The sequence below is a fragment of the Vanacampus margaritifer genome, chromosome 2, assembly GCF_051991255.1.
Source record: "Vanacampus margaritifer isolate UIUO_Vmar chromosome 2, RoL_Vmar_1.0, whole genome shotgun sequence".
Lineage (NCBI taxonomy): Eukaryota > Metazoa > Chordata > Actinopteri > Syngnathiformes > Syngnathidae > Vanacampus > Vanacampus margaritifer.
The window spans coordinates 38,528,970-38,541,168 of NC_135433.1; the positions used below are offsets into that span (position 1 = coordinate 38,528,970).

The window sequence follows — 12,199 nt, forward strand, 5'->3', positions numbered from 1 at the left end:
TTCAGGCCATTCATTATAACATCATTCATCCTTGAGTACTGTTTAAGATTTGCAACTCTACACTCCAGTGCAGCTATTTTTTTTGTCCTTTTCCGCATTCCGCAGTTTTTTGAGTTCTTTAATTTCATTATCTTTTTCTGCTGCTTTGAAATATTAGAGATCTCCTCCGACATAAAATTAAGAGGTTTCTTAATATCTTCAACTTTATCTTCCGTAATTGTGCTCACCTTCTTTGTTCCCATTTCACACCTTTGTGTACTGCTATAGTGGTCTGGTGTCTGCTACGAGCTGCTGTGTGTTGTAGTAGCCTGGCAGCTCTGCTACTTGCTACTGCTGCTGTGTATTGATTGTTTAAATATTAGAGAGTGCCTTTTAGGCTTTGGGTTCCACTAGTGAAAACCTGACGAAACTGATCAAAACTATTGCACAAACATTGGGTGTATAGTAAATGCAAACATTTAGAACGTCCTAAAAAACAAAGAAACTCCTGGTGTACTGAGCAACAGACATCAAGCACGTCAGTCAAGCCGTTGCCGCTTCATATGCACCCCAAGAAAACATAAGTTAACGTCTAATATACTAGAGAGGATTTTACTACAGATTAAGTTGTCTGATTCACTTAAAAATCACTTTATCAACCTGTAGCAGACTTGTACTTATGGTTAACAACAACCACAAAAATATTATTCATAAACCGTGGACGTGGCGGGGAATGTTAGATTCTAGCCAATCAATAATGAAGGTGTTTCGTTATTCATTGGCTCCTGGCTTGTCAATCACACTTCTTGCATATGTGGCCCGAGTACGTAGCTTGCGCAGGCCTCTAGTGTAACAGTGTTTACCAGCGCAGCGGCGGCGTAGCGTCTTCCTACTGTAGCTAGCTCCTTGCGTGTGTGGGTACAGGACCATCGAGCCGTAATAGAAAGACTGTTTTTGAGGTTGCTGAACGGAGGAGACAACGACTGAAGCGAAGCCAAACAAAAGTCATTTTGGGCGAGTCATTTCAGCGATGGCGTGCGCTAAAGCAGCAGAGAGGTCTGAAGACAGATGGTTTGGTCGCAAAGTTTCTGCTGTACAGGTAACTTCAATTTACATCTGAGTAAGAACTATACTATGAAGTAAATTCGACATGTTGAATCGGCGTCGAGGCATTTGTTCACTGTGATTGGCTGTTAGCTAGCGAATCGGCACACGGAGCAAGAGGAGGAAGTGATGACATTTTGTCACCCTGCTGTACCCTCCGCATTTGAACGTATAATGTCTGTCTGGACAGAAGCTCGGGAAAACTTTGTCTCTTTGGTTCAAAAGAGACCGACATTGTATGATATTACCGTTAAAGGGTATGCCGACAAAGGTATGAAAGCCAAACTATGGCATGACATGGAGACGCGACTGGATATAGCAGGTAGGATTTACTTTTATATAAGACACTGTGCAAAAAGCCGGGTTTCATTCACGTGCTAGGACATCGTGAGAGAAAAAGTAACCGGTATGCATTGTTTACGTTTTTATATCCCGCCCCTGTAAATAGGTTTCCGATTGCCTTTAGAAATAATGACTACGGCCGCCGGTGGTATAGAAGAGAATTACTTCTCGCCCATGCGCTGAAGGTAGGCAATAGTCGGAGTCCGTGCGGTGTGTATTTACGTCATTTTTCTACGCGACGTGCCGATGTCTGGGCTGACGCCACAAGGGGTAGGCGTCGGTCACATTTGGCCGACGTCGGATTGGTGTATCTAGGCCTTTAGAGGAAAAAAAGAGCAATCACTTAACATCCATAAAATTACAAATTCCTTTTCTTAATACCAGTAAGGCAGTGTCAATCAAACGATCATTATTAAATGCTTGTCTGCAGGTTTACAGAAAATGTGAGTTTTGACGTTATTTAAAAGTGTGTTATGTTCTATAAAATCTGCTAATTATTTAGGCTGTACATCCCAAAAACACCGTGTGCAATGTGCTTGGAACAATCTTTTGGTAGGTTTTACAGCCAGAGATGTGTTATTTTAGTTCCACCCCCCCATTGCTTCCCCTTCCCAGTTCAACTTGTTAAGGCAGAGGCAAAGGGACCATTAAAGCAAACCACCGCCGCCACATGAAATAAATGAGGACAAACGGATTTCTTTGCGAGCTGTGGGAGGCGAGCAGACAGACTTGCTCTTTTATTTATGAACGCGTCAGGAGCAGATACATGTATGATTCCTTTAACGGGGCAGGGTGTCGGCAATCCTGGCTGAGGCTGATTTGCAATCGAGGTGGCAAGATTTGATGGCATTGAGGGATAACGGATAAGAGCTGTGATGGTGACGCTAAGCAGAATTACCATTTGTAGCTGGAGAACTGATTGTATTAAAATGAGGAGTCATGCGATTGGGTTGTGGTCGTGACGAGAAAGATGATTTGTATTTTTCTTCTTCCTGGAGGGGGTCAACTTCCTCGTTGAAAGTTAAATTAAAAATACGCATCATGCCTTATTTCCTGCAACTGTTGCGTAAGACATGTATAGGTTATGAGCGCGCACATCGTATTTCATCGCATCGCAATGCGATACATCATATTGCAGTGATAAAAAAAATCATCCCTTTTTTTTTACAGTATGTCTTCAGCAAACTAGGATAAAGATGGAGAAACGAACCGCAGATTGCTTTAACATGTCCCATCATATTTTGTCGTACTATAGCTTGCAACATCGCACCATATCACATTGTGCCATCATCGTATCATATTATGCTATGCATTGCATTACTTCCAATCTGCTCTTGTCTTGGATGGAGAAATGAACACAAATTGCTATATAGCCTATTGTGTGACATCTTATATTTTGTCTTCCTATCGTAACACATATTGCCACATAGCATTGTTTTAGGTCACATCTTAATATATTACGCATGGTAAAATGGTGCCAAGCATCGTATTGCATCGATAATGGTACGGTCCTGTGCGCTTACGTCTATATGGCGAAGATACGGACAGAGAAACAAACACAAATCGCAAAAGTTTTTCATCGTATTGTTTCATTATAGCTTGACGCATTTAATTGTATTACATGTTATGGCACCAGAGTGTATCACATAATATCGCGTCACATTATATTACACTGTGCATCGTAGCAAAATGCATCCGCTTTGTTCCGGAATATAAATTTGTACGACCGTTTGTCTTACGTCTACGGCGTGCCAAGATACAAAGAAACAGACAAAAATCACTTTTAGCGTATTCTATCGCATTTTGTTACGTCGTGGCTTATGACATCATGTCACTTTGGTTCGCATCACACCACATTGTACTACATCACATTGTATTGCATTTTGTTACATTGTAATGCATCATATTGCATTGTGTCACATCGTATTATATTGTAAGGCTCCATATGACGTATCAGAATCTTACCGTATTGTGCCATTTGACATTGAAATGCATTGCATCACACTGTAATATATCACCCTATATATATATATATATATCTATCTCGCTACTCTATAATCAAAATGGTATGGTCACAAATTCCTTGAGCGTATTATATCACAGCCCATCTTATTTTATGTTATGGTATTGTATCGTAACGCCACGTATTCTGTCATAACATCGTTTTGCCTTGTCACATCTCTTTGTATTTGTAATGGTAAATGGAGTGCTTTTATACCATACTTTTATTTACAACATATGGTGCCCAAAGCGTTTTACAAAGGCTCACATTCACCCATTTACCCCCAATTCAAAAATAAAAATGGTATGTTCTCTTATTTAGACGGTATGCCAACATATTGATGGAGAAACTAGCACGACATTTCATATTGTATTATCATATTGCTTCACAATGTAATAAATCACATCATATACTATAATTTGTTCCCATCGTAGTTGGGGGGGCCCATAACCTGTCTTAGGAAAAGTTTGCGATTTGTGACGCTTAATAACAACAACCGCCACCTACAGTACAGACGGACGGACTTGTTAAGACACATTCGGCCTAGGTGATAGTCTTTTATAATTCACTCGATAATTACCCAGACTGCTTCATGTCTCTCTCATACTGGTCTTACAATACAAAGCCGGCAGCCCCCGTCTTGGTATGTCAGCGGTGGTACGTTTCACCTTGCTGGAGCCAGTGAATGGAAAGGTGTTTACTTTTTGACTTGGCTCTTTGTTCCATTTATTGATTTGTACTGTACACCGTTGCGAGTCAGCTGTCCGCCCACCAGCCCTCCTTGCCTTTCTTCGACTGACATGTTGCCAACTAAACACTGTTGATACATTTTTTTACTTGTGGAGTTAAAAAAATAAAATCAGACGCTCTTATAGACACCACTAATCACATACAGTATGTACTGCTCACACACTGAAAAACCGACCCAACTATTTTGGTTATTCAATTTACCCAAAAACTGAAACTGAAACTGAAACTAAACACAGGTCTAGTGAGCCTAATGACTATTTTTGGCCCCTAGATGGCAGCAATGACTCTCTTTTGACAAGATTGGGTAGGCGTCAGTAGAAGACGTGAGGCGGAGCTAGAAGGGACAATAGCTGGGGAAGGGAAGAAAACATGGTGACCGGTTAAGCAGCTCACGGTCGAGCAGTTTTTTTCAAAGACGAAAAGCATCGACCAACGCTAAAGAGCACATTGATGACGACGATGATCATCATCGATGATGATGATGGTGACTCCGAGGTTGACGCCGAAGTTGGAAGCGCTGACGCGGCGGGTATGACGACGTCATAAATGTTCACAGGCTAGCGATGCTAACACCGGAAAACGCGGAGCACAACCGAGCACGCTCAGGCGGCCGTTCAATCGGACGACGAAGAGTACCCCGAGTCCAATGCATATTCATCGGAGGAGTGTGTACAGTCTGCTACTTGCTATTCCCCGGAAAAAAAGACCGTCTGCACGCGAAACGGACAATGGAAAGTGAAAGTAATCTGTTGTGCAAACCCTGCTCCCTCTCCTTGCACGCAGGAGAGCGTTACAAAAAGAAAAACTGTATTTGAAACATCCACATAATTGTAAATAGTACCACAGTTGCACACATTTGCAAATAGTTTGCGAAATTGTTTTGTCAAATTGTTACACTGTTGAATGGAAATAAACGTATTTTGCAAACTAAAAACACTTTTTCATTGTTGGTGGTGGTGTATTACAGAAGTAAAGCACTATTTAGGTGTTTGTGGCATCATTCATGGACAAAAAGAAGTGTACAATTCACTAGAGTGCATGAAATAACATCGTTTCACAAAAAGCTCTTTTTCTCCGTTTTTTGTTTCAAAACAGAGAATTTCGGTGAAAGTAACCATTTTCTATTGTTGATTACTGAAGAACGGAATAAGCTAGAAACAAACTTTTTTTCTGATGAAAGATGAGAGTCCAATCTTTCATTTGGTAGTATGCGCTTTTCCATAGTCCAAACACAACATTTTCTGTGGACCTTGAAAGATCAGTCAAAATGCTTAAATCGGCTGGCACTGGCGACATCCCGCTTCTGAAAACGTCTGGCAGTCAAAGAGTTAAAGTTGGGTCAAATTGACCCTTAAAGTGGATCGGTCCATTTAAAAAAAAGTCCATGATTGGGTTACTTTTGACCCAAATGTTTTCAGACTATGGTGTTTGGTCCCAGTGACCCTTTCACGTCCCACCCTGCTGACTTAGGCTCACTACTGGTGGCTTATCTAAAGTCAACAAACTTAGGTTTTCATTTTCAATTGGACTGTGATTTTAAATTGGTCTGGCAAATTGGTGCTGTTATTAAATCCAGCCCCCCCCCCCCCCTTTCTTAGGTAGCTGGCTAAAGTAAAATACCTTTTGAGTGTTTTATTGTAATTGCTAGTGTCTTTATGTATTAATTTATTGTTATAACTGTCTTTATTTTTGTAGGTTTGATTGTTTCTATATGGACAGTACTTTGATGCAGCTATGGTTGTTGTTAAAGCTGTGTCTAAATAAAATTGAGTTGAGAATCAGTTGGAAGAAGACAAGCTAATAAACAACAACAACAATGGAGGAGATTAGAATGAGTATCTCCTGTCTGTGTGTGGCTAGTGACCACAGGAAGAAATAGTAAAGATCGTGACACAACCCCTACTAGAGTATGAATAATACATCTACTACGACATCTTTCTCAGTACTTTTGTCCAAATTTTGTACTTATGATTGTACTTATGATTCTTCATCTGCAGCATATTATTGGTACATTTTCTCTTGCAATGACATAAACACACATTGACAATCTGAACTTGCGCCCTGAGAAGCAATTAAATAAACAAAGCATCTTTTGTCAAGCAGCACCTGAGGATTGTTTCCACTCTACCGTAAAGTCACACTTTTGTTTCCTTTGTTCCCGTGATAATGGTGCAGCAACGGTGACCGGTCAAGGATGAGTTATTCTTCGGAAGCGCGCATCACGCTTGCTTGAGCTCGGCACCCGCTGCTTTGATTCCCCAGCTTCTCTTAGCTCCACTGTAAACATCCCTGAGAGTCGGGAACGCCACCGAAGAAGTTTGGGGGCTTTTAATTTCACGTTGAAAAAGCCGCGGCAAAGAAGCCGGGTATCTCTGTTGCCGTTTTTAGCTGAAGCGCCATTAATATTCAAAGAGTTGTGGAATAAAACGCGGAGCTGGGGATAGGGTGAGGCTCATCATATATGCATGCTGATCGTATTATTATTTACATTGTTGACTGACAGAAAAGCATGCTCGCTCCCGGTGCGACACAGCGTTTGTGTTTTGGGATCTTTGAGAAAAAGTAAGAATATGTGGTCGCGAGGGTGTGGGCAATATTCCGAGAATAAAACTCACAAATTTGCCACTTTATAATTTTTGACTTACAAGAAATACACGTAGCGTACTACTCGAATGCTTGTGACGATACTTTTCGGTCGGGTTTTCAAATAAGGAGATAGTAATTGTTTAGCAGAGATGAAGCATATGATGTTAAGCGGCCAGCGACAATGACCCCTCGCTTTGCGAAGGTTCACACCCTGAGGATCAAGCATTTAAGTTAATTTGTTAAAATGTATATTTATGTTTCCAGAATTATTATTTACACATTCCTAAATTATTTTTTTTAAGTTGATGTGTCCAATCTGCTGCTCTCCGTCAATCGCTTGCATTTACCAAAAGTATGCAGGCTTCTGATTGGTTAGTGTTAGTCAGCTGAAAGGGGATGAGGAAGTGTTGTCACTCTAGTTGCTGTGTATGACAAGTGAAGTTTAAATAAAGAATGAATCTGTCTTCATCCTGTATTTTCATTTGATAAACAGTATCCCATTAACCACCAACGAATCCTAACATTATAGCTACGCTATGTGAATTTCTCTTAAGTTTTGGAGGATTTTTTTCCACAAATCTGCCACTTTATTAAGTCGCATATTTGACACTTAATAAAATTGCAAATTTTCTACTTTATTAATTTGCGAGTTTCTTTTCTCGGGAATATTGCCCGCACCCTCTAATTTTTTTTTTTTAGACGTGGCCCCAATACGCCGTCGTAAGAACGTTAGCATCCCACCTACTGTTTTTCATTTGATTGTTTTATATATCTGGCCTAGAAGTGCTCTCTATACAGTATAATTTTGTGACTACTTCTCCATCAGGGTAGGTAAGTTTTAGACTATGGCAAGTTCAGACATGTGAACAAATTCAGGTTTTATTGCCTTGTTGTCACCAACAACAAACGAAATAAGTTCGACAGTCCTGTTCCTAAGTTGGCAACCCAAATTTGTAAACATGTCACAATGCACCATCATTTTTTATCGTTTTAATTATCATAAATATTTGTATGAGAAGCACTTCAAGGTCACATATACATTCATCCATCCAGTTTTTATATTTTTATATTAATGTTATTAGCACAAAATATCAACACTATTGGAGTTCTGTAGTTTGTTTAAGTACGGGGCTCTGCTCCAACAAAAAGAGGGATGACGGCCAGTGCTCAAATTAAGTAAAGTGAAGCAAAAGAAAGGAAGAAATGGGCTAGAAGATGTGAACTTTCTACAGTTTGTGTATTACTCACCAAAGGACAAACCAACAGTTGTTGTTTTACATTCAAAATCAAGCTTTTAGCAACCGAAAGTGAAATTTGACTTGACCTTCTATACGCCTTTTTTGATGACATAAGGCTCGTGCTGACACAAATATAAATTTTTTCGCCACAAAGGGATACGATATTAGCATATACATCACATCCCATGTGTGGTTTTTTTTCTCTTTCATGCGACCTGTATCGGAATTGAGCTGTATGGTGGCATGAAATCAGAACTGTGTCACTTTTGTAGTATCAACCATAACAATAGCATCATAAAATAATCAATATAGTAATGAAAAACATGTCTATGTAACTGATTAAGTGGAACAACCGCTTTAAAGAAATGAAAGTTTCTCTCTTTATTTTACCTTAAAATGGTTTTACTTAGAAAGCTGTGTATACACAGTATTACTATTGCATTTTCTTTTATGTGTACGACTGGATAAGATGATTAATTTTAAGCCAGTTTTTTTTTCTTTCAGCTGCAAATTCAAATGTTATTGTGTAGATATGCAGTACATTGTGCCTGCTTTGGAGGCCAGTTGACTTGCGCGACACTCACATTTAATATCACATTAACAGTGATTCATCCCAAAAAGCCTGGAGTATCAAGTATCATAAAAGAGCGATTTCATTGCACTAACATGTCATAAATGTAATTGTCGACCCTTAAACGCCGCCGCAGTCGCTAATGTGCCACTTCCACGTTCCGCGAGGGCTACTTCATGCGGCGAGACCTCGAGCTAAACTGTTAAATCACAGGAGAGTTTACAATGATGTCGGATAAATGAAGTTTTATTGCGTGCACTCGACCACTAGCAAGTTTGCTGATTCAGAACCAAGTAACTGCAACAAAGTAATACTAGTAACCATTTGTTACTAGTGGTTACTAGTAACTAGTAACCATTTGTAAGCATTTCTTTGCTGTGTTGTGTTGAAAACTTTGTTTGTTAGAGTGTTAATTAATTTCTGGTGTTATTTTAAGGCCATCTTTAGTAGTTGCTAGTCTAGAAAACGGAGCTACGGTACGCAAAATAATTTGCTACAGAATACAAACTGTGAACGTCACATTACCTTGATGTTTTGATGCTACGTGGTTCATGCTAGCATTACTAGGTGTTGAAAGTTTAAAGTTAGTCGAACACATCTGCTGATATCTGATAAGTTTTACAGTTGACTGGGTCTTAATGGGAAAATTATATTATCTGTAAAAGTTGTCTCTCACCTTTAGGATATTTTTTGGATACATTCCCATTTTCCACCCTTACCCTTAAGTTGGGATGCTAGTTGGCTACACATTCCTTAATTCGGAAATGAGGAAACAAACTGGTAGTCCTTTGCATTAATTGGTACCCAAGAAGTGCGGTCACTTTCAAAATAGTGATGGGTCGTTCGTAAACGAGCCAGTACAAAGAAGTGAACGATTAGAGCCGGCTCCCTCCCTCCGTCATTATCCCTCTCTCTCTCTCTCTTCCTATGTCGCTGTCTATTTTTCACGTGTCTGAAGCAATGTTTGGCTCAGAGAGGAAGAGACGGGAAGAGAAAGGGGCGAGGGCATGCAGTACACTCACAGCATGCCAAGCAAGTGCTCCGCGTCTCCATCAGTCAGAGAGAGAGAGAGAGAGAGAGAGACGAGGAGGAGAAAACAAACAGAGAAAAAGAGTTAAAGTATTTAGTTTTTCTGAATGCCAATTTTAAATAAAACAAGGTATTTTATCCTGGACTTGGTGAGTAGCTTACAATGTTTTGTTCGCTGTTGCACTTAAATTACTGCGCACTATTTTCGTTATTTGATTGTTATTTTGATTTTTTGTTGGTTGAAGTTTTGATTTTGTTGCTTATTTATTGTTTGTAGCCTCTTTAACTTTCAATAAAATAACCAAAAAAACTTTTTTTTTAACTTTATAATTGTTGCTTTTTACAGTCGTAGAGTGAAATACTTAGTTCACCAAGTCATTTATCAAAATGTATGCTAAATTTGTCGTAAATATTTAAAAGAAAAGCTAAAGTTTAAAGAGCTGTTTGAGAGCCAAAAAGAGCCGGCTCTTTTCACTGAGCCGATCCACATGAACCGGATCACCCAAAAGAGCCGAAAATCCCATCACTATCTTAAAATGATTGGTGACCCCTGTGTTACAATATCGTCACTGCGTTCGACACAAAGTAATGAGATTTTGAGAGTTTTAGTTGACACAAAAAATGAAAGCATTTCAGATTATGCTTTTCATTTTGTATAAAGATGAACTCACCAAATTCAAAAGCACAAACTTTAAAATCTGTATTTCAATGTCTGAGACCTTTTTTTTTTTTTGTGCAGAAGTGCAAAGAGTTTGTATGTCAACTGTACTCTTACAGTACAGCATTCAACTTTTCAAGGACTTACCAACTCACAGGTATACTTGTTTTTTTCCCCTGGCTCAAATGAACACAATGCTAATGACGCGCCTGTCTCAAGAAACATTAAACGCTCCACTGAATTAATATCCGATCCTGCTTGGCTTTAAATGCCTTTTTTCCATATTTGGTTCCTCACAATTATTTTACAATTCCAAAACCAGCCGTTTTTAAATTATTTTGTCAACGGTATGACTTAATGAGAGGCACTTACTGCAGATTCAAACACAGTAAGGTATTTCGCGACAACCCTCGGGAGGGGAATTCATCTCTCAAATAAAATTGGTCTCAGCACTCAATATGCCACCCAGTGGGATGCGACTTCATTTTTATTCATTGACCCTCTTTGAATTAAAGCTAATTTTCCCTCAGAGCGTAGCTGCCATGAAGGCTCCCGCAGCAGGATGCCGCCTTTCCAGCGGACTCTCTTCCCTTCTCCCATTTTGATTCAAGGATTAGTCGTCATCTCAGATGGAAACTCGCCACTGACCAATCGTCTTTTGCGTTGGGGGTCTTTCTTGGGTCATATAAAGCCGATGGGGATTTTTAAGCCTGTGGTTCCGCCGATTCCTGTCGGATGAAGTGCATCACACAGCAAAAAGCAACCGAGCAAGAAGTCTGTCAATGGTTTTAAGAACAAAATTTGAAGCTCAAATAAAATTCTTATAAAATTTGTCACATTTTAGGGATTAGTGCACCACTCCAGACCTAATTTTAGCTAGTTTCATCATGAAGCTTAATAGTAGGACTCCCAGATTTTCAATATGAAAAACCAAAACACTATAATTTTGCTGATTATCAAATATACAATAAATTCTCACCAACAAGTTAGCAACTATTCATAACGAATATAATTGCAAATCAATCTGGTGACAATCTGGTGGTTGTGTTATTACTTAACCAAGATTAGCCTTAAGCATTATTTTAACAGTACAACAGCACTAAATAAAACAAAGCACTCACCATGATTCAACCTTTTTGCTCGTTCCCGGCAGCCATTGGGGAGCTGGCTGTGCCGTTTAGGCTGTGCCGTTTAGGCTGTGCCGTTTAGGCTGTGCCGTTTAGCTTGCGCCGGTCCCACATTGTAAGATTAGAAAAAATGCCGGTTCAGCTTGCGTTGGGTTGGCTCTACCAACTACCTTTCCAGTGATTCTTAGACACGGAAGCAGGAAGTTCCGGTATGACAAAAGCACGCCTGCTAGTGATTAGTACGGATGAGAATGAAAGAGCAAACGTGAATGTGAAAGTATGATTGTGAATCGCTATGACAACTGTGTGACTGATTGGGACTCAGGACACAGTGCTCAAAACCAGGACTGTCACGATTCAAGCGGGACGACTGATGACGCTAGGTAGAAGTGTTTTTAGGCTTTATAGGACTATCAGTCATAAATTGATATTGACCAGCTGTTTGTGTTGACAATGAGCTTTGATTTGGCTCTTCTGTGAATAGTGCTGTGTTTTTGAGTCCATCTTTATGCGCTGCTGGTTTTATGTTTGTAAGGTTCTGCTTCCATTTTTTTTATTTATTTTTGCTCCCTTTCCTGGTTTAATAGGACTTCCAGTTGGTGCCAGTATTGGCCAGTTTGTGTACAAAATACTTTATTTTGGCTCTTGTGGCTCTGGTTGTGTGCATTAACTTCCATCTGTTTGTGCTGTTTTGGTAGGTTTCCATTTCCCGTTTTTGTTGTGATTCCCGTTGGCTTGATAGGCCTCTCAGTCATCGCCAGTATTGAACAGCATTTTGTGAACAGAGGACTTTATTTGGCTTGTCTGTGACTG

At 39.7% G+C, this 12,199-nt stretch overlaps 1 long non-coding RNA gene across 1 annotated transcript in view; it reads left to right on the forward strand.

Annotated features, from left to right (window-relative positions):
• The window catches only part of LOC144044857 (uncharacterized), a 109,734-nt gene that overhangs the window by 7,551 nt on the left and 89,984 nt on the right, over positions 1–12,199 (forward strand). The gene's annotated exons all lie outside the window — the stretch shown is intronic.